The sequence below is a fragment of the Trichomycterus rosablanca genome, chromosome 25, assembly GCF_030014385.1.
Source record: "Trichomycterus rosablanca isolate fTriRos1 chromosome 25, fTriRos1.hap1, whole genome shotgun sequence".
In the NCBI taxonomy this organism is placed as follows: Eukaryota; Metazoa; Chordata; class Actinopteri; order Siluriformes; family Trichomycteridae; genus Trichomycterus; species Trichomycterus rosablanca.
This window is the reverse complement of record NC_086012.1, coordinates 3,327,501-3,352,331: the sequence shown is the minus strand read 5'-3', so window position 1 is coordinate 3,352,331 and position 24,831 is coordinate 3,327,501.

Below are 24,831 nucleotides of genomic sequence, written 5' to 3'. Positions count from 1 at the left end.
TCAGTCCGACGCTGTTCTTTCAACGCGGCCATTTCGCCCCGATAAATCCGCATGACAGTCGACGCCACGCTCCCGTAACCAGCGACACCGGCTGATTTTCCAGCCCTGACAAGCCAGTCTATTGAGTATGATAACACTTACTTTGTCTTCATCCAGAGAGGGAGTATAATATCAATCCATTTGATGATCCGGCAAAGCGAGGCGAGCACTTCTGTATCAATCTTCATACGGCCGCTGCCCGTTGTCTAAGAAGAGAAGGGCCTGGGAATGGGATTGTTCAATCACGCCTCGCTGGTCCTCTCGCTCATTCAAGTGCCTTCAGTTTCCTCTCTCTCTCTCGCTGTCTCTCTCTCTTTTCTATTACTGGTTTTCCTCAGAACCCTCGCTATTAGTAGGTAGTGGGGTGAAAATGCAACGTTTAGGGTGCTAGGACTCTACCAAACCACACTTGGAGCCATTGTGGTGGTCAGTGTGCCCTCACTCTTTGGATACATTCATGACAGGACAACTAGTTACACAAGATTCATCAGTTCAAGTTTATTATCAAACACAGTCATGGACAGTTTATATCTCCAGTTCACCTCACTTGTACGTCTTTGGACTGTGGGATGAAACCGGAGCTCCCGGAGGAAACCCACACAGACACGGGGAGAACATGCAAACTCCACACAGAAAGGACCCGGACCGCTTCACCTGGTAATCAATAGATTTAATGACAGCTTAAAAACATTAACTGGAGTTTGGAACATGACTGGTTTGTCACTAGGCAGGAAAGGGCATTCCCCAAACTGTTCCACTAAGGTGGAATCTATCTTTAAAAGGTAGTTGTGGGATATTGTAGTGCCCAATCAATTTAAGTGGAGTTTGGAACATGACTTCCATGCAGCCAGAAGTGAATATAGGTACTAATGAGTACGTTTCAGGCTCATGCTGTCTGGCTTGTCACTTGGCAGGAAAGGACCTTCCCCAAACTGTTCCACTACGGTGAAATCTACAGTATCTTTGTAATAGTTGGACTGGGCACTGCAATGTCACACAATTAATTCTAAACAGTCATGTTATACACCGATCAGCCATAACATTAAAACCACCTCCTTGTTTCTACACTCACTGTCCATTTTATCAGCTCCACTTACCATATAGAAGCACTTTGTAGTTCTACAATTACTGACTGTAGTCCATCTGTTTCTCTGCATGCTTTGTTACCCCCGTTTAATGCTGTTTTTCAATAGTCAGGACCCCCACATGACCACTACAGAGTAGGTATTATTTAGGTGGTGGATCATTCTCAGCACTACAGAGACACTGACATGGTGGTGGTGTGTTAGTGTGTGTTGTGCTGGTATGAGTGGATCAGACAAAGCAGCGCTGCTGGAGTTTTTAAACACCGTGTCCACTCACTGTCCACTCTATTAGACACTCCTACCTAGTTGGTCCACCTTGTAGATGTAAAGTCAGAGATGATCGCTCATGTATTGCTGCTGTTTGAGTCGGTCATCCCTGAGATCTTCATCAGTGGTCACAGGATGCTGCCCACGGGGCGCTGTTGGCTGGATGTTTTTGGTTGGTGGACTATTCTCAATCCAGCAGTGACAGTGAGCTGTTGGTGCTCCTAGAGTCCTAGAGGTTTTAAATTTAAACACAGGGCACTCTTCGGAAAGGAGGCATCGTCTGCTGGATGCTCACGGGGCCTGACGCCGGGCCCTCGCGTAAATGAGCCCGTTCTGGAGCATTAGCTTCATAAAACCATAATCCTTCAGCCATAAAGCATTAAGTGTGGCGCAACATTTTCTGATTTATGAAGAGAAGAATCGACGGGGAAAAAAACCCATCAGTGATAAAGCAACGTCGGCCGAACGTCTCGGGGAAGATATTACGACACTGAGCGGATTTTAATCGCGATTTGATTCCTGTTGCCGTTTCCCAGATGATGAATGGAAGCCGGCGACCTGCTCTGGCGCGGCACGGAGAGTCTTTAATATGACAATTAAGCGTCGGCCTTTATGTTTTATCGTCTCCTCCGTCTCCCTTACGGATCGCTCCGTGGGTACAGTGTAGCTTTCCGCGCAGATTAAACTGAGACCCGGGTCGGCTTCATCTCCGAGCACTTACTTATGTTTTATGACACGCACTAAATCAATTTTATGCCCCTATTGATTTTTCTTCCCCCTCTTCGCTCTCGGCTCTTGTCTTCTTCGAGTGCCCGGCGCTGCATGACTCTGGGACGGAGTCTCTGCGGACGGCCTCTCGTCGTCCCCGCTGACCTTCAGCGGTTAAAACGGAGGGAGGCGGAGGGGAGGGCGGCTGGTCATTTGGGAGGGTAAAGAGAGGGTTTCTATTTCAGTGGAAGCGTCTGAGTGTGACAAGCAGAAATGAAGCGTTTGACACTGGCCAGAAGGTGGCAGGTTCAACTCAAATGTGTGTGTGTGTGTGTGTGTGTATGACTGCCGCATGGTGTCATGAATGAGTGAATGTTGCATGATGCTCTTCTATCCAAGATGAAACGGACTCGATCATCGCCACTGCATTTATGCTACATTGCTCTTCTGGGAATATCGATTGCACTTAAGGTTTAAGGGCCTTGCACAGGGGCCCAACAGTGACAAGCTGGCAGATGTGGGGCTTGAACCAGTGACCTCATGATTACTAGTCCAGTACCTTAACCGCTGAGCTACCACTGCCCTAAAACTGTATACATAAACAAGCAATCGAGGTTTAAGAGTCTTGCTCAAGGGCCGGACAGTGGTAACTTGGCAATGGAGGGGCTTGAACCAGCAACCTTCCGATTACTAGTCCTATACCTTAACCGCTGAGCTACCACTGCCCTAAAACTGTATACATATACAAGCAATTAAGGTTTAAGGGCCTTGCTCAGAGGCCCAATAGTGACAAGCTGGCAGATGTGGGGCTTGAACCAGTGACCTTCTGATTGCTAGTTCTGAACAGTTGAGGATCACAGGATGTTTGTCTGTAAAATGTCTTTGAACATTTTCATTCACACTCACTGCTTTTCTAAAGCTGTTTATCCTAATCAGGGTCCCAGGGGGTGCTGGAGCCACATTCTACACACTAGACACCTTAACACACACACACACACACACACACACCTAAGGGTCTTTGGACTGTAGGAGGAAACTGGAAAGACCGTTGGAGAACATGCAAACTCCACACAGAAAATACCCAGGCCGCTCCATCTGGGACTCAAACCCAGGACGTTCTTCCCATCCCATAAAGACAAGGTCACACACACACACACACACACACACACACAGATGATACACTGCAGTGAGGAGGAAGTCTGTGCATTACATGGAAGTGAGAGTGAGTATACAAACACACACACACACACACACACACATTACACATGAGACACACACACACACACACACACACACATTACAAACACATCAGCAGACTGTTGAGAGGAACTGCTGATCATCGGATGTCTGGGACCTTTCACCCAAACTGGACATTCAAAAGTTCAGACAGTTCAAATCAGTGATCACCAACCCTACCCCTGCAAATCCACCTTCTGACACAGTTCAGAATCAAATCAAAGGTAGGAAACACCCCAGACAGGTGCCAGCTCTATAAAGACCTGAAGAAAAGCTTGAATGAACTGGAACATCAACTGAGAGTTTCTTGACTGTCAGTGGCCAGTCATACAAATTCTTTATTGGCTAAATGGGCACAAATTCCCACAGACATACTTCAAAATGTTTTGAGGTCACTTTATTTCACATACTACATTTACTTTGTTTTTGAAACGGGATGTCCAACAAGCTCATGGTGAGGTGTCCACATACTTTTGGAATGAACCAGAACATCAACTGAGGGTTTCTTGACCCTCATACCCGTGGCCAGTCATACAAATTCTCTTTTGGCTAAATGGGCACAAATTCCCACAGACATACTTCAAAGTATCTCTATTTTAATAGCATTTGTTTTTGAAACGGGATGTCCAACAAGCTCATGGTCAGGTGTCCACATACTTTTGGCCATCTATTGTAAGTTGTGCATGTTCCTTAGAAGTGGAATTAGAAGCTTATGCATAACCATTTCCCAAAATTCTCATCTTTGCACGGTAGATTTAAAAACAAATAAGGGCAGTTGTAGACAAGCAGTTAAGGTACTGACTTAATAATCAAAAGGTCGCTGGTTCAAGTCCCACCACTGCCAGGTTGCCACTGTTGGACCCTCAATTGCTTAGACAATGTACTGTCACAGTACTGTAGGTCGCTTTGGATAGAAGCGTCCGCTAAATGCCAAAGATTGCCCGAATGTGTCATTTCGGTGTGGACGGAGGTGCCAAACAGACCTAAAAAAGGTATGTTCTTAAACTTACCCATGATGCTCTGGTTCAGGCCTGTCCTCCTCTCTTCCCGTCTCAGTCTTTAGAGCGGACAGCTCATCACATTATGATGTGGATTGGCAAGTAGCAGCTGTCTTCACCGCGCCCCGTCCCTCTCTCCCTCTCTCTGGCCCTGCTCGCCCCCTCGCTCGGCTCTGACAGCACTATGATGGATTAGGAATTGTCACCTGGGACGCTTGTCACTTGTTTACAAGACGCCCATCGCTCATCTCCCAACCAGGGGTTGGAATGCACCCGGGACCAGGCAATACAATCCCGTACCATACAATACATCAGCGCAGGTCCCAAACCGCAGCTGTGAGGTGTGTTCCAGCGCATTTATCATGCTTAATGCATTATTATATTTGCTCCCCTCTGCTCGGCGAGCGCCCCGGCGTCGCAGTCGCGGCCGTGGCGTCCTCGCTCAGGCTTTTGTGCGAGAGGTCGATGTCTTCATTCACAGATAAAAAGTGCCTGACTCGTGAGACAACGTCTTTCTCTTCTTCCTGTGTAAGTGCACATGTTCCTGTGTGCATATATACTGATCAGGGGGCAGTTGTAGCCTAGAGGTTAAGGTACTGGACCAGTAACCGAAAGGTCACTGGTTCAAGCCCCTCCACTGTCAGATTGCCACTGTTGGGCCCTTGAGCAAGGCCCTTAACCCTCAATTGCTTAGATAATATTCTGTCACAGTACTGTAAGTTGCTTTGGATAAAAAGCGTCTGCTATATGCTGAAAATCAGCATAACATTAAAACCACCTCCTTGTTTTTACACTCACTGTCCATTTTATCAGCTCCACTTACCATATAGAAGCACTTTGTAATTCTACAATTACTGACTGTAGTCCATCTGTTTGTCTGCATGCTTTGTTACCCCCCTTTAATGCTGTTCTTCAATGGTCAGGACCCCCACAGGACCACCACAGAGCAGGTATTATTTAGGTGGTGGGTCATTCTCAGCACTGCAGTGACACTGACATGGTGGTGGTGTGTTAGTGTGTGTTGTGCTGGTATGAGTGGATCAGACACAGCAGCACTGATGGACACTGCTGGACTGAGAATAGTCCACCAACCAAAAATATCCAGCCAACAGCGCCCCGTGGGCAGCGTCATTTAACCACTGATGAAGATCTCAAGGATGACCAACTCCAACAGCAGCAATAGATGAGCGATCGTCTCTGAGTTTACATCTACAAGGTGGACCAACTAGGTAGGAGCGTCTAATAGAGTGGACAGTGAGTGGACACGGTATTTAAAAACTCCAGCACACACACACACACTAACACACCACCATGATCCACCACCTAAACATGTTCTCGGCATCATGTGGTAACGCAACAGTGCCGACATCCAGCATCACACATAAACAAAGCTGTGAGGTTGGTGTGCGCTGCTCTGTAACTTGGCACCGCAAGCATGAGCCGTGCAGAGTTACGACTCTTCCCGGCGTTCCCGGCGCGGTCCGTCCCTGTGCCCATAATGGCTTCCTATCAGGCCTAATGGCTTCCCGCCCGGTCCTGCGTGCCACAGCCGAGCTCGTACAGCAAGCATATTGTCACTAAATTAATTTTTTTCCCCGCCGAAAGCTCTCTGGCTGTTGGCATAAACGGCAGCGCGAGAGCGATCATAATTGGCTCGGAACGCACGCGTAATTGCCTTCAGCTGCTGTTCCCTTACAGTTGACATTGTTCGGCGGCGGCGAGGTGATCGTGGATTTGAATACGCAGCTTGTTTTTTTTTTTTTCCTGCCATAATTGAAATATGCTACGTGTGAATGGAAGATTATATTAGGAGTGGAGGATAATCACCTGACAAGGGAGTAATTGAGTCTGCAATCTGCCGCTGCGTCGCTGAGAGCTCGGGGGAAGCGTGTGTGTGTGTGTATGTGTGTGTGTGTGTGTGTGTGTATGTCTGTGATATTAGGATCATTCTTGGCTCAAGTCCTTTCTGAGTATGAGGGGACAACCAGACGTCCCGTGTCTATTCTTCTCTCTTTTGTTTTGAAGGTGCTTGCATGGTTCTCCATTATGGAAAATAGTTCTAGGACAAACTCTAGAACAGTTTAATTATTTAGGTTATTTTGTAACAGAAAAAGTTCTATAATCTTTAAAAAAAAATGTTTGTTACACTTGAATAAAGATGAATAAAACCTGATGACGATTTTATAGACTGAAGTCTATAATTTTTTTTACTCTACTGTACCCCCCTCCCAAAAAAAAAGAAACAAACAAACCTGTTGTTGTAAATGTTCAGTGACCAAAAGATCAGAACACAAAATAAAAGTATGTTTTTAATTAAAGAAGTTACAGAAATTATTTCAATCCAATCATTCTGTATGTACACTTTTAACGTGACTGTCATTGGGAACATATTATTGACGTAAATAAGTGGACATAAGTATTTAAGTATTTAAAACTAACAATAACTAACAATAAAGACAAAATACAACATGTGAAGGTCACAGGAAGCTAAATGTCAAAGCTAGCTAATGTTTAATTACAGCTAGCTTAGCTGAGGTTAAATTTAAATCTACAATGTATAACATAAGAATGAAATAAAAACACATTAACGTTTACACAGTATTGACTGACAGGATTGACGGTTTATTCACACGCAGGTTTGTATGAAATGCGTTTCTGTGTAAAACACACACGCGAGACGTTTAAAAAAGGAAACGGGTTCATGAAGCTTTATTACTTCAATCATTGGGCGCATTAAACGTTATTAAAGTGCTACGAAGACACAACAAGCAATTCCAGGATTGGTAAACATGAGAATGCTATCTAAAATCCGAACCCGGTCTCTCTGGTATCTTTATTCACAGCTCATTTGTCGCCGCGTCGTGTTTTTCTCACAACGCCGAGGTTCTAATTTAAGGTGGAACACAACAGTTCGGGGAACTGAAGGAGTGAGAATCAGGTTTTCACTTTTAACTACATCATATTAACAACTTGTTTCAGTGGCAACACTTTAAACTTTGACTTGATTAGTCGCTGACCCTTCACTCTCAGTTTTTACAGCTTGTTTGATTGGAAAGTGGTAAATCTGTGTGGCACGTGATGCTTAAGGTAGCGCTTTACTCAAAAGCAGCAAAAGCAGTGTTTTCCGTGTATCATGTGAAAACAGGCGAAAAACAGTAATGCAATGTTTCTCTTATCATTTGGGCTGATATTTGTACCCTCTTTCACTAACTGCGCACAAATTTCCACAGACATACTCCAAAATGTTGTGTAAAGCCTCTCTACAACATTTTGTGCAAATTTTGCCAGTGCAAAAGCAGTTTTGTAGTGTATCATATGAATACAGGCGAAAACCAGTAATGCAATACATTTCTGTTATCTTATGGGCGAGTATTTGTACCCTCTTTTACTAATTGGGCAAAAATTTCCACAGACATACTCCAAAATTTTGTGGAAAGCCTCTCAAGATATTGTGGACTGTTATATCCAGAGGAATATAAGGTTGGGGGTGCAAGTCAGTATAAATGCTCTTGGTTTTGAAGTGGGATGTCCGACAAGCTCATGGATATGTGTCCATATATTTTTGGCCATGGAGTGTTCCTCAAATTAGGGAAAACAGGTTTAATGAGTAATGGTTTTAGTGAGGTAGTGCTTCTATGTTATTATTTTACAGCATGTGATTTTATCTCAAGTCTAAAGACGACACAGCTCAATGTTTTGTTTACTTTCTTTTATAGTTTGCATACGTTTGGGTTTCATGTTTGGTTCCCCAAAAATCTGTTCAAGAACTTTATAAATTTAAGACATCATTTGGGTTTTAAAGACACATTAAGAGTTCTTTGAGGAATCTTATTTTTTTAAGGAGACACACACGTTTTCAATTAATTAAAAACTAGGAATCCGAAAAGGGTTCCTCTATATGCTAAAGGACACTTTTTCGTTCCAACTGGCACCTTTATTTTCCCCGCTCTCTCTCAGGATCTCTTTTTTTTGAGAGTCCACTTATTTAGAAGAGCTAGCAGATGGCTCCTCGATGATCCCTCGTTTCATTTTCATAATCACTCATATTCACGTCTCTTCATCCAGCTCAATCTCTCATTCACACTTCATAGGCTGCCTACTGAGGGCCCCATCCACATAATAATCACAGCCATCTTTGCCTTACCGGGGCTGATGGTTATTGCTTCTCCCTCTTCTCCACTTCCCAAAATGTTTGCACATCTTTTTTCTGTTCTCATCTGGCATTAACACAGCTTTATGGGCCATGCATCACATGAATGCGATTATAGTCTTTAAACAGAACAGCTTTTGGAATTGATTTAAAAACGCATGATTATAAGAAGCATGATTATAATGCGCCGTCGTTAAATTTAATCAGGCGTCGATGCTGCTTGTGGATTTGGAAGATTTTATTATTCAAAATTCGAAATTGCATTTTTAACCAGAAGGGTGTGAGCTCAAACTCCAGGAATAACTGAGAAACCAGAGCTCTTGAGTGATGCAACGGAGCAAATACGACAAACCGTGCAGGGTGAGGGTGGGTAGGTGCGAGCCGATTGGTTCTGTTTCACCTCATGAATTGTGACATGCCAGTCTTGTGTATTGATGAAAACAGTTTGATTGCATGTGCTTTGACTGTCTTCAAGCAAGCACATGGTAGACTATTACACTCTTTCCCAAAATTGGGCGGTGTTGGGTTATTGTAAGTGGAACTGAATTGGCACATTGTTGTGACACTTTTTGTCCTTTTGTACTTTTTGTCCATATAGTGTAATGACAGAACATGTCCAGCTCCACAAAGACAGTAAACAAGGTAAAGATGGAACCTGGTTGCCAGAAGTTTTAAACAAACAAACAATAAAATAAGATGGATGGATGGATGGATAGATGGATGAATATATAGATATACAGATTGATGAATGAATGGATGAATAAACAGATAGATGGATGGATATACAGAGAGATACAGTAGATAGATAGATAGACAGATAGATGGTTGGATGGATGGATGGATGGATGGATATACAGATAGATAGATGGATAGATGGATGGATATAAAGATGGTTGGATGGATGGATATACAGCAAGATGGATAGATAGATAGATAGATAGATAGATAGATAGAGCTAGCAGATCCTAAAAAAACTTCAGTATATCCAGAATTCAGCTGCTCGCCTCCTTACTCATACTCGCTCCCGTGATCATATTACACCTGTTCTACAAAAACTTCATTGGCTTCCCGTTGCTCAACGCATTCAATTCAAAATTCTTCTATTCACTCACAAAGCTCTCCATAATCAGGCCCCATCCTACCTCACCGACCTGCTCCATCAGCACATTCCCTCCCGTAGCCTTCGCTCTTCTGAGGCTAACCTACTGTCCATACCCTCTAGGACCAAGCACCGGACCTGGGGTGACAGGGCCTTTTCCATAGCTGCTCCATCTTTATGGAATGCTCTCCCCAAACACCTACGAGATTGTCCTGACCTGTCCAAATTCAAGTCACTTCTCAAAACTCATCTATTCAATATGGCATTTAACTTGTAACAACACGAAATAAATGCTTTTATTTTTGCTATTCTTTTTAATAGTTTTTATACTTAGATCACGACAGAAATGTGAAGTCCTAGATCCTAAAACTTGTAAAGTTTTCAGTTTCCTGATTGCATGTAAATCTGTCCTGTTTCTGTCTAATTTTAAGAAATTGTTCTATATTTGTTGTTCTCTCTCATAATTTAGCTAATTTTTAATGAACTGTCTTATGCTGCTCTCTTTGTTTTTATCTTAATTATTCTTGATGTTGATGTACTATTTTGATTTTGTACTATGATTTGTATGGTGTATGTACGTATTTGTTTTGATTATTTGTCTTATGTAAAGCGTCTTTGAGTATCTTGAAAAGCGCTATATAAATAAAATGTATTATTATTATAGATAGATAGATAGATAGATGGATAGATGGATAGATGGATAGATGGATGGATGGATACACAGATGGATGGATGGATGGATATACAGATTGATGGATGGATGGATAGATGGATGGATAGAAGATACTTTATTCATCCCAAGGGAAATTTTTAGCTTATATATATTCGTATCTGATTTAATTTTCCTTCCACAGCCTTTGTCATTAATTTAAAGTTTAGAAAAACATTCAGTTTGGTTAACGAATGCCGTGAGTCATTAGATAAATGCGTCTGATTAAAATGAATACATTTAATTGAATTGTTCGTACAGCATTAATATGAGGTGCATACCAAGACTAAAGGAGATCAGATAGGCTATATAGCGGATAATCACTGATGCAGAGCCCGACTAAAAGCAGAGGAAGGCAAATTTATCCTCTTTCCCTTTTCATCATTATCTCACATTTACGCCCAGGCTCCCGATAATATGCAATTAAAAATAAAGATCATTTAAAGTCACTGGTGTCGGCCTAATTACTATAACTTTGCCCTGGTAATGAGTGCGCATGCCTATTGATTGCGGGCAAATCTCCCCTTCCACATGGAAAAAAAGCAAGTAGTTACTTTGTGTTAAATCATTAATATAGTAATGATTTTTCCAGAACACTCTCAATTAAGAGCAAAAAAGGAAATGACCCTGGGGAGTGTGAGCTCACGCTGCTGAGGCTGGGATGCTGTGGATGTATCGGATGAGAGGAAACACAATTCTGGCTTCTAAAAACAACACAGTTGTGTTTCTGGAGTGGGCGAACAAACAGGAAAGTGGAATGATGGGATAATATTAGAAAAATGTAAACATTTAAAATAACAAACGAGTGTTATCACCCAGTCGGCACCAAACAGTGAAAGAAACACTGGAAATTTATAGACTTTTGATAAAGAAAGTTATTTATTAGGATTTTAACATCATGTTTTACACTTTGGTTACATTCATGACAGGACAGAGTTACTGCTTACACAAGATTCATCAGGTCAAGTTTAACATCAAACACAGTCATGAATAGTTTTGTATCTCCACTTCACCTCACCTGCACGTCTTTGGACTGTGGGAGGAAACCGGAGCTCCCAAAGGAAGCCCACGCAAACTCCACACAGAAAGGACCCGAACCCAGGACCTTCTTGCTGTGAAGCGCCAGTGCTACCCACCGAGCCACTGTGCTGCTTGGTTTGAACAAAAATAAACCTCTGCCATTCAGCTTGCCAACTCCCAATAGAATATCCCAATAACACAAAACCCACAGTGAAGTATGGTGGTGGGAGCATCATAATATTTGGCAGGGCTGCTTTTCTACAAATGTGAATGAACCCAGACATATTAGAAGAGAATTTACTCTCACTGGCAGAACAGATTGAATCTAGATGAGCAGTAGAGCAGTGCTCTAGTGCCCAGCTAGAAATCAAAAGGTTGCTGGTTCAAGGCCCACCAATGCAAATCAAAAGAAATCACTGCTCATCAGACGATTGGAATAAAGCAATGGTAACTGTTTGAAGTAATGTAAAAGTATGGAAGTAAAGTCTGATGGGGCTTTGCTGTGTCGGGACCTGGATGACATGGTGTTATTGAGGGGTTGATGAATTACCCTCTGTATTAAAACATTGTAGATAATGTAGGATCATCTGTCCATGAGCTGAAGCTGAGATGTTATTACAAAAGCTGGTCCAAATGAAACAGCATTAAAGTTTTGTAGTGGCCTCATTAAAGTCCTGACTCGAACCTGTTAAAGATGCTGTGGGTGCAACCAGTTAAACTGTATTCACAGGGGTGATATAGGTGTTGGATAACCTTTTGAATGTGATGTTTTTAATTAATTTAGTTTATAATGTGATGTTTTGCTTCATAATCCGAAACCACTCTGTGGCAAATATGCAATAACAGGCAACCAAAAGGGGGGCAATTACTTTTTCACAACATATTATATCAGGGTCGTGTGTCCAAAGATCTTCTTAAGGTAAATCCACACTCGTACACACCTGCTTAACCCCCTGCTGGACCCTGAAACCACACACATCAGCACATCATTTGTTTCGGCTTTTATTCCAACACCTGCGAGACCCTCCTGGCTCGCCCCTCGGTTTACTTTTTTTTTCTTCCTGGCCGCCCTCCTTCTCGTCCCTCCCTCCGCTGGCAAGGCCGACGTGGGCATCGGGGGTCTTTATGAGCATGCCAGCCAGTGTCGTGTCGTGTTTGGATCGAGTAGCCATGCCAACACTGGCTCGGTCACCGAAGCATTCAGACATAACACACACGCGATCTCAGAGACACACGAGTACACACAAGCGACCACACACACACACGCTCCGGCCCCGGGGCCCGCTCGTAACCTCCGGCCGGGTACGGGGGCCGACGCCGGGACCAGCATGCACTCCGACAAAGAGACCTTTTCACACGCGCGGTGTAGCCACAATTTACAGCAGGTGGCTTTTCAGATGCTTGACATTTCCTCGCTCCTGTCTTAGATATACTCGCCGGGAGCAATGCGTCATCGTTTCTTTCACTTTAGCGAACATAATAAGCCACTTTTCCTCCCTGTTTAAAGTCATCGCCGGGGAAACCAGAAGCTCTCGGGGAACAATCTCAAAACTGCACACAAACACACCTAATGGGTGAAATAATTCCTCCGTATGATCGTCTACTGTGAACAAAAAAAATGAGTCATAGGGTCTGTCTGAAAACTTAGTGAGCTGCCTTGCTGCCTACTGAGCAGCTGCCTCAGTAGAGAGGATTCTTTTTTTAATGCATTTTCTCCCCTTTTTCTCCTCTCCACCAATGCCGATCCCTGCTCTGATCGAGTAGAACGAAGCTAACCCACGCCCCCTCCGACACGTGGGCAGCAGCAGTATGCATCTTATCACCTGCACTTTGACGAGTGCAGTGCAGCTCAGCGTTGTGTACGGAGAGACACACCCTGAGAGCACTCTTTTCTCATCTATGTGCAGGCGCCACCAATCAGCCAGCAGAGGTCGTAATTGCACCAGTCATGAGAGAGAGAGAGACCGCATCCGGCTAAGTCCCACCCATATCTGAACAACAGGCCAATCGTTGTTCATGTGGCTGCTCAGCCTTAGCCGGCAGGCAGAACTGAGATTCGATACGATGTATTTGAGATCCCAGCTCTGGTTCCAGCGTGTGTTTTTACCGCTGCGCCACCTGAGCGGCCAGTACAGAGGATTCTAATAAGGCATCGAACTTACAGCATGACAGCTAACGTCTCACCCTGTGTACCCAAAACGGTTAAACTGTCCCTGACGAGCCCGAATTTGCACATAAATTACACTTGTGCACCTTTATACAAATTAAATATCAATTAGGATTAATTTACATTTAAAAGAACTCTGTTTGTTTCTCCGCATTCGTCTGGCATATTTGGCCTTTTTTGTGAGGAAAGTTGTGCCGCACTGAATTCTGGGATTACCTTCACGGCTGAGGAAGCATTGGACGCTCCCTCGTTATTCATTCAGATTATCGCTCAAAATTAAGGCGCCCCAGTGGGAGCATTTTAAGGCATCTAAGAATTAAGACATGTCCTCTTCTTTCTAAGGGGTTTTGTGGGTTTTCTGTGGGTCTGGTTACCCAGAGTTCCCTCCAACCCTCCAATAAAGCATGCAATAGGTAGATTGGCTGGTCTAAATTGCTGTGAGTTGTAAGTTAGCCAGTGAATGTGTTGGTTAGTCCTAAAGAAAAAGAATAAATGACCGTTCTTCATAGTGGACTCCTGTTTGTGTCTCGTTCCGTCATTTCCATGCCTGACACAAAACACGACCCTGATCTACGAGGAGAATAAACGAGTAAATAAATAAATTAGCAATCCGTGCGGCCGTCGCGGGACGTCCTCCTGACACGGCCGTACATCACCCTTATTTCCCGCCTTTTCCAGAAACGCCTAATTTTCCTTATTTAATCAAACTGGAAACCAGACGCACCTGTCCGGGCGCCTCCACCTCCGCGAGCCCCGCTCGGATCCCGCCTGATTTACGGCCCTCGTCGCGTTTATGAGTACCTCTTTCATTTTCCTGACACCTAAAGTGATAGGAATTTTATGCTTTCGATAACTGTATGAGTTTCGGTTGGTGCGGCGATATGCAGCCACGTCGCCGGGTTGTAAATCCAGCCGCCGGATGAAAAATCCACTCAGAGGAATTCGCCGGGGCTGAAATAATTATTTTTATCAAAGGTCGTGTCCGTGGGGGACCTTTTGTTTATCTTTCTCTGTTCTGTCCATCTTTATATGAATTTGTATCTCTCAGAGTGAGTACAGATCTTCTTTGCTGTTCGGTTATTTTTGGTGGCGTGAATTTAAACTCTACAGTCGAGGTCAAAAGTTACCCACACTTACACGAAACTCACTATGGGATCTTAATTAAATGTTTCTTTCTGAATCCATGGAGGCATTTATACAGATGTGGCCTCTTTTTTGCAGCTATAACAGCACCCACTTCTTTGGGAAGTCATCCAGAAGATTTTGTAGTGTGTCTGTGTGAATTTGTGCATATTTAGTCAATAAAGCATTTGTTAGACTGAACAACCTTTTTGAAAATTGATATTTTGATTCATCCCGTCTGGACCGAGAATGAAAGCTTTTAATAATATTATGGATTGTAAAGGGTGGAATCCCTGGATTCTTCAAAATGATGAATTATGAATCAGTATTGTTGTTATAATTATTATTATTAAATTCGGTGTTTATAATTATAATTGTTGTTATTATTGTTACTATTATTATTATTACTATTATTATTATTACTTTTGTTTTTATTATTGTTATTATTATTACTTTTATTATTATTATTATTATTATTTTTATTATTGTTATCATTATTATTATCACTATTATTATTACTTTTTATTATTATTGTTATTTTTATTATTGTTATTATTATCTTCATCACTTTTATTATTTTTATTATTATTATTACTTTTATTATTATTATTATTATTATTAATAAATTAGGTGTTTATTATTACAATTGTTGTTATTATTATTGTTACTTTTATTATTATTATTGTTAATATTATTACTGTTTTATTACGATTATTATTATTATTATTATTATTATTACTGTTATTACTATTATTATTATTATTACTATTATTATTGTTTTTATTAATATTGACCCACTTGACAGTGTTTTACCCCGCTTGGTAACTATGACCTGACATTACGATCCTCTAGCCGTTTCTCCCAGCAGGCTTTGCAAAACAACATGAAAATCACATGTCATATCTGCATGGTGCCTCACAAGCTCTCACTCCACCAGACGGCACGACTATGTACCCCGTCTCAGAAATGATTTCACGCTTTGCAGCAGCTCATTGGAGGCTTCAGATGTTCCTGACTCAGGGAAGAACCTGCCGAGAAAGGTTCATGACCTCTCACCTCATCCATCACGCCCTGATTGACATGAGAAGCCGGCCAGTGACAAGTCAGAACTCCGGGGCGGAGTCAGGCGCAGGGCAGCAGATGGAATCTATTGGTTCAAATATATATGCTGATCAGTTGGTATCAGCTTTGGGTATTTTATCACATAAACTATGTGGTCAAAAGTATCTGGACACGCTGTTACAAGCTTGTTGGATGGCACTATTCCAACTTCTTTCAATTCTTTCAAGTCTTTCAATCGCCTGGCTTGTGGAAGGCGCAGAGACCTGATCACAACCCCACTGAACACCTTTAGGTGCTTTAAGTTTCTACAAACACAAACCTAAAGAATGGAGGCTTTAGTGGCCACAAAAATGGGTGGGGAGAGGTTAAACTCCAAAATAATGCCCAAAGTTTTGAAATTGGATCCATCAAGTGTTGCTTGGTGTCCACATACAAATGCTTCATTGACTGTATATGCACAAATATGCACAGATGGAATTTGTGTGAGTGAAGGCTGTTATAGCTGCAAAAATGAGGCTACGTCTGTATTAATTAATCTGTATTAATAAAGTGTTTATTATTGTTATTATTATTATTTATATTACTATTATTATTATTATTAAACAGTGTTTATTATTATGATTACTATTAATATTATTATTTATATTATTATTATTAATATTATTATTATTATTAAATAAAGTGTTTATTAATATTATTATTATTATTATTAAATTTATTATTATTATTAATTATTATTATTGTTGTTTTGTTGTTATTATTATTATTAATATTATTATTATTTATATTATTATTATTAAATTAAGTTTATATTATTATTATTATTTATATTATTACTATTAATATTATTATTAATATTATTATTAATATTATTATTATATATGTTATTATTATTATTAAATTAAGTTTATTATTATTATTATTATTATTATTATTATCCTTTATTATTATTATTATCATTATTATTACTATTATTATTATTATCCTTTATTATTATTGCTCGAGACCTCCACAGCTAAGCAGTGAACAGAAAACCAGACTGGAATCGAAGGCTGCCACTTCGTAAACACTTGTTTAAATAAGCCGCTGCTTGTGCACGGTTTGGCCGAACCATCCCGCGTTTACATTTACAGCTACACCACCACGGCTTGGCGTACAGAATAATTAACAGTGGGATTTTTTTGGGATGGAAAGCTGTCGAGTTATTTTAGACCTCCGTTGTTTATGAATTCGTTAATCGCAGGCCCGTTTGCGCACAAACCGCCGACCCTTTAACTGCGTCTCCGTAGGCCCCTATATTCCACAGTCCATTGAAAAGGTGCTAAACACGCCATCCAGATCCATTCATCTCTACAGCGCACCGCTGGAACTGGCAAAGTTTGAGAGTCCTTAGGCTGTCCTGCGTGAAGACAAAAATAATGTAAACTTTTGACTTCAGCTTTATGTTGGGAGACGTTAGAGGTGTATGATTGTTCTGTCAGGCTGGATTATAAACCAGCGCTGGTCTGTTTCATGTACGGCCCATCATAGCAAACTAATTAGCAACTAATTAACAAATCTATTAACACACCCACTCCGCCGGGATTGATGCATGGAAGGTGTGATGCATATGACACGATTCTGAGCACCATGAGCAGATCAAACGCGTTTCCTGTGTGACGAGACTTTCACAACTTTCTAGCCACGATCCTTCAGACTTGTATGAATTCAGCGTTTGAGGAAGTTCAGCGGGATCCTCCCGTCACAATCAGGAAACGCTACTTACTCACCCAGACTCCACAAAAATCTGGTACCTGGACATCACCAGCAGCTCCTTCAGCTTCTGTACATTGTAAAGTGGATCGACTTTCAGTGCGTCCTGGTGTCAACAATTTTGGATATGCTCGAATCCCCTGTGCACTCTGGCAACCACTTCTTGTGACATCACAACCATGCTGGTCAAGAGGTGAGGGCAGGATTGCGCACGTCTCCTCTGAAATGCATAAAGCAGACAACCATCATCCATAATCCATATTCGATTCGACTGACCAGTCAACCTTGTACCATTGCTTCTATGTCCAGTTCTGACACCTGCTGTCCACTGTAGGTGCTTTCGCCATTGGACCGAAGTTAGAACGGGCACTTCGATTGGCCTCTGACGACACAACCCCATACACAGAAGGGTTTGGTTACACATTCACCTAATAACAGAACTAAAATGTTTTCTGCACTATTCATTCATGATGTTTTGGGGCTCCATCGAACCACAGTGGGAGCCGTTCAAGTTTCTTAAAATACTTTTTAAAGTGCATCAGGTTTTGCAGCGGGTAGCGCAGGTCTCTGATAGAAGGCATGATCTCAGGGAGTTGGGTTCACACCCTGATAGCTGTAAGGAATTTGGTATGTTCTCCCAGTGTATACATAGCTTTCCTCTGGGTACTTGGGTTTCCTCGTACCGAATGATAACATGCAAGAGCAAGTTGGTGTGGAAAAACGTTGGCGGCCTGCACAGAACCCGGACCTCAGCTCTATTAAAAGTGTTGGAATTAATCGGAATGTTGACCGTGATGAATGAAGTGGAGTCTGATATAGTGGTGTGTTAACGGGCATAGTTTTGGAATGAGAAGCATAAACTATATGGACAAAAGTATTGGGACACCTCGACATTACATCACATTAATATGGGTTTGGTCCCAGCCATAATAGCTTTCACTCTTCTGGTACACGATTCTGGAGTATGTCTGTGGGGACCTTTGCCCATTCCTCCAGAAGAGCATTTGTGAGGTCAGACACTGATGGGTGAGAGGTCCTGGCTCACAGTCTTCATTCTAGTTCATCCCAGAAGTGCTGTTTAATAAAGGTGGGGGGGATTTTGGCTCATGAAGCTGCTTGAATGTCGTTTCCTCTCACGTGTACCCGCTGACAGGAGGTGCCAACAAACCGGAGCAGTGGTGGCACTGTGTCTGAGGACAATGGTGCACCAAATGTGGGGGTAATGAATGGACCTCATTTGCTTCGGCCTGCCCGGGATGGACCGTGGCGCGACACGGGCAGACGATCCGTCGCTTTGGCACCGAGACGTACCCCCGTGGACGGTGACAAAACACTTTTTTAAAACTGTACATGATAACAACAGTATGGTGGTGCGGCTGGTTCAGTGGGTGTCGCACAACAACACGGGTCCTGTTGAGTTGGGTTTGATTCTCGTTCATGTCTGGTATTGTCTGTGGGGCAGTTGTAGCCTAGCGGGTAAGGTACTGAACTTGTAATCAATCAAATCAAAGGTCGCTGGTTCAAGCCCCACCACTGCCAGGTTGTCACTGTAGGGCCCTTCAGAAAGGCCCTTAACCCTACATTGCTTAGACAGTAAACTGTCACACTACTGTAAGTCGCTTTGGTTAAAAGTGGAAAATGTAAATGTATTTCCTGTGTTCATTCAAAAAGTTAACCTAGCGGCCTACTTTTCTTAGCACGCTACGCCAGAAACCTGATGTATGTTTCCGCGACGACACGCTAATGTGGTCAAAGGTGGCGAAGTCTTGAGAGAGAGAACAAGCGGCGGTGATCATAACAGCCGGCCGCTCGCTCCGATCAACTTGTGTTGCTAATTACTGCAATTATGAAAATGCAGGGTGCTGATGAGCAGTGTGTGTGTGTGTGTGTGTGTGTGTGTGCGTGTGTGTGTGTGTAGGGGCGATTAAGTAGAGGATTAGCTAGCTGTCCTGAAGAGGGGGGCGGAACATTGCGAGCCCGGCCCTGACCTTCTCATTTCATCCTCATTAGTAGCGCATGTCAACAAAGAGCCTGCTCCTTAATCATCTACTATCATCCTACACACACACACACACACACACACACACGCAATGTGACAGACAACACACTTACTACAATAAACACACACACACAGAGGTACACTAATACACAAACTTACACACACACTAACAGACAACACACTTACTACAACACACACACTATAATAGACAACACACTCACACAACTTCAATACACACAACTCATTGTGCACATGTAATTGCACACACACACACACACACACAGAGAGAAGTACACTAATACACAAAATTACACAAACATACACACACACACACACACTGTAACAGACAACACACTTACTACAACACACACACACTAACAGAACACACTCACCACAATACACACAACAATGTGCACATGTAATATTGCACGCACACACACACACACACACACACGTACACTTATACACATAACTTCACACACATTATTATAATATATGTGTGTTGTAGTGTGCTGCCTATAACACTATAATAGACGACACACTTAAACGTACACAAACTGTGCGTCTGTGTGGGAACATTTAAGTATGAGAACACACACACACACACGTTATAGACAACACACTACCTACAATACACAAATGTAGACATGTAAGAATGCACACACAGACACTCAGAAGTAAACACACAAAATCACACTCTCACACACACACACACAACCATACACACATTGTAGTAGACAACACACTCACTACATCTCACACACACACACACATTATAATAAACAACACACTCACTACATCTCACACATTATAATAAACAACACACTCACTACATCTCACACACATTATAATAAACACACTCACTACATCTCACACACACATTATAATAAACAACACACTCACTACATCTTACACACACATTATAATAAACAACACACTCACTACATCTCACACACACATTATAATAAACAACACACTCACTACATCTCACACACACATTATAATAAACACACTCACTACATCACACACACATTATAATAAACAACACACTCACTACATCTCACACACACATTATAATAAACAACACACTCACTACATCTTACACACACATTATAATAAACAACACACTCACTACATCTCACACACACATTATAATAAACAACACACTCACTACATCTCACACACACATTATAATAAACAACACACTCACTACATCACACACACATTATAATAAACAACACACTCACTACATCTCACACACACATTATAATAAACAACACACTCACTACATCACACACACATTATAATAAACAACACACTCACTACATCTCACACACATTATAATAAACACACTCACTACATCTCACACACACATTATAATAAACACACTCACTACATCTCACACACACATTATAATAAACAACACACTCACTACATCTCACACATTATAATAAACAACACACTCACTACATCTCACACACACATTATAATAAACAACACACTCACTACATCTCACACACATTATAATAAACACACTCACTACATCTCACACACATTATAATAAACAACACACTCACTACATCTCACACACACATTATAATAAACAACACACTCACTACATCTCACACATTATAATAAACAACACACTCACTACATCTCACACACACATTATAATAAACAACACACTCACTACATCTCACACACATTATAATAAACAACACACTCACTACATCTCACACATTATAATAAACAACACACTCACTACATCTCACACACATTATAATAAACAACACACTCACTACATCTCACACACACATTATAAAAAACAACACACTCACTACATCTCACACATTATAATAAACACTCACTACATCTCACACACATTATAATAAACAACACACTCACTACATCTCACACACACATTATAAAAAACAACACACTCACTACATCTCACACATTATAATAAACACTCACTACATCTCACACACATTATAATAAACAACACACTCACTACATCTCACACACACATTATAAAAAACAACACACTCACTACATCTCACACACATTATAATAAACAACACACTCACTACATCACACACACATTATAATAAACAACACACTCACTACATCACACACACATTATAATAAACAACACACTCACTACATCTCACACACATTATAATAAACAACACACTCACTACATCACACACACATTATAATAAACAACACACTCACTACATCACACACACATTATAATAAACAACACACTCACTACATCTCACACACATTATAATAAACAACACACTCACTACATCACACACACATTATAATAAACAACACACTCACTACATCTTACACACATTATAATAAACAACACACTCACTACATCTCACACACATTATAATAGACAACACACTCACTACATCTCACACACATTATAATAAACAACACACTCACTACATCTCACACACACATTATAATAAACAACACACTCACTACATCTTACACACATTATAATAGACAACACACTCACTACATCTCACACACATTATAATAAACAACACTCACTACATCTCACACACATTATAATAGACAACACACTCACTACATCTCACACACACATTATAATAGACAACACACTTACTACATCTCACACACATTATAATAAACAACACTCACTACATCACACACACTTTATAATAAACAACACACTCACTACATCTCACACACATTATAATAGACAACACACTCACTACATCTCACACACATTATAATAAACAACACTCACTACATCACACACACTTTATAATAAACAACACACTCACTACATCTCACACACACATTATAATAAACACACTCACTACATCACACACACTTTATAATAAACAACACACTCACTACATCTGACACACATTATAATAGACAACACACTCACTACATCTCACACACATTATAATAAACAACACACTCACTACATCTCACACAAACATTATAATAAACACTCACTACATCTCACACACATTATAATAGACAACACACTAACTACATCTCACACACATTATAATAAACAACACACTCAGTACATCACACACACACATTATAATAAACAACACACTCACTACATCACACACACATTATAATAGACAACACACTCACTACATCTCACACACATTATAATAAACAACACACTCACTACATCTCACACACATTATAATAAACAACACACTCACTACATCACACACACACACATTATAATAAACAACACACTCACTACATCTCACACATTATAATAAACAACACACTCACTACATCTCACACACATTATAATAAACACACTCACTACATCTCACACACACATTATAATAAACAACACACTCACTACATCTTACACACACATTATAATAAACAACACACTCACTACATCTCACACACACATTATAATAAACAACACACTCACTACATCTCACACACACATTATAATAAACACACTCACTACATCACACACACATTATAATAAACAACACACTCACTACATCTCACACACACATTATAATAAACAACACACTCACTACATCTTACACACACATTATAATAAACAACACACTCACTACATCTCACACACACATTATAATAAACAACACACTCACTACATCTCACACACACATTATAATAAACAACACACTCACTACATCACACACACATTATAATAAACAACACACTCACTACATCTCACACACACATTATAATAGACAACACACTTACTACATCTCACACACATTATAATAAACAACACTCACTACATCACACACACTTTATAATAAACAACACACTCACTACATCTGACACACATTATAATAGACAACACACTCACTACATCTCACACACATTATAATAAACAACACACTCACTACATCTCACACAAACATTATAATAAACACTCACTACATCTCACACACATTATAATAGACAACACACTAACTACATCTCACACACATTATAATAAACAACACACTCAGTACATCACACACACACATTATAATAAACAACACACTCACTACATCACACACACATTATAATAGACAACACACTCACTACATCTCACACACATTATAATAAACAACACACTCACTACATCTCACACACATTATAATAAACAACACACTCACTACATCACACACACACACATTATAATAAACAACACACTCACTACATCTCACACATTATAATAAACAACACACTCACTACATCTCACACACATTATAATAAACACACTCACTACATCTCACACACACATTATAATAAACAACACACTCACTACATCTTACACACACATTATAATAAACAACACACTCACTACATCTCACACACACATTATAATAAACAACACACTCACTACATCTCACACACACATTATAATAAACACACTCACTACATCACACACACATTATAATAAACAACACACTCACTACATCTCACACACACATTATAATAAACAACACACTCACTACATCTTACACACACATTATAATAAACAACACACTCACTACATCTCACACACACATTATAATAAACAACACACTCACTACATCTCACACACACATTATAATAAACAACACACTCACTACATCACACACACATTATAATAAACAACACACTCACTACATCTCACACACACATTATAATAAACAACACACTCACTACATCACACACACATTATAATAAACAACACACTCACTACATCTCACACACATTATAATAAACACACTCACTACATCTCACACACACATTATAATAAACACACTCACTACATCTCACACACACATTATAATAAACAACACACTCACTACATCTCACACATTATAATAAACAACACACTCACTACATCTCACACACACATTATAATAAACAACACACTCACTACATCTCACACACATTATAATAAACACACTCACTACATCTCACACACATTATAATAAACAACACACTCACTACATCTCACACACACATTATAATAAACAACACACTCACTACATCTCACACATTATAATAAACAACACACTCACTACATCTCACACACACATTATAATAAACAACACACTCACTACATCTCACACACATTATAATAAACAACACACTCACTACATCTCACACATTATAATAAACAACACACTCACTACATCTCACACACATTATAATAAACAACACACTCACTACATCTCACACACACATTATAAAAAACAACACACTCACTACATCTCACACATTATAATAAACAACACACTCACTACATCTCACACACATTATAATAAACAACACACTCACTACATCACACACACATTATAATAAACAACACACTCACTACATCACACACACATTATAATAAACAACACACTCACTACATCACACACACATTATAAT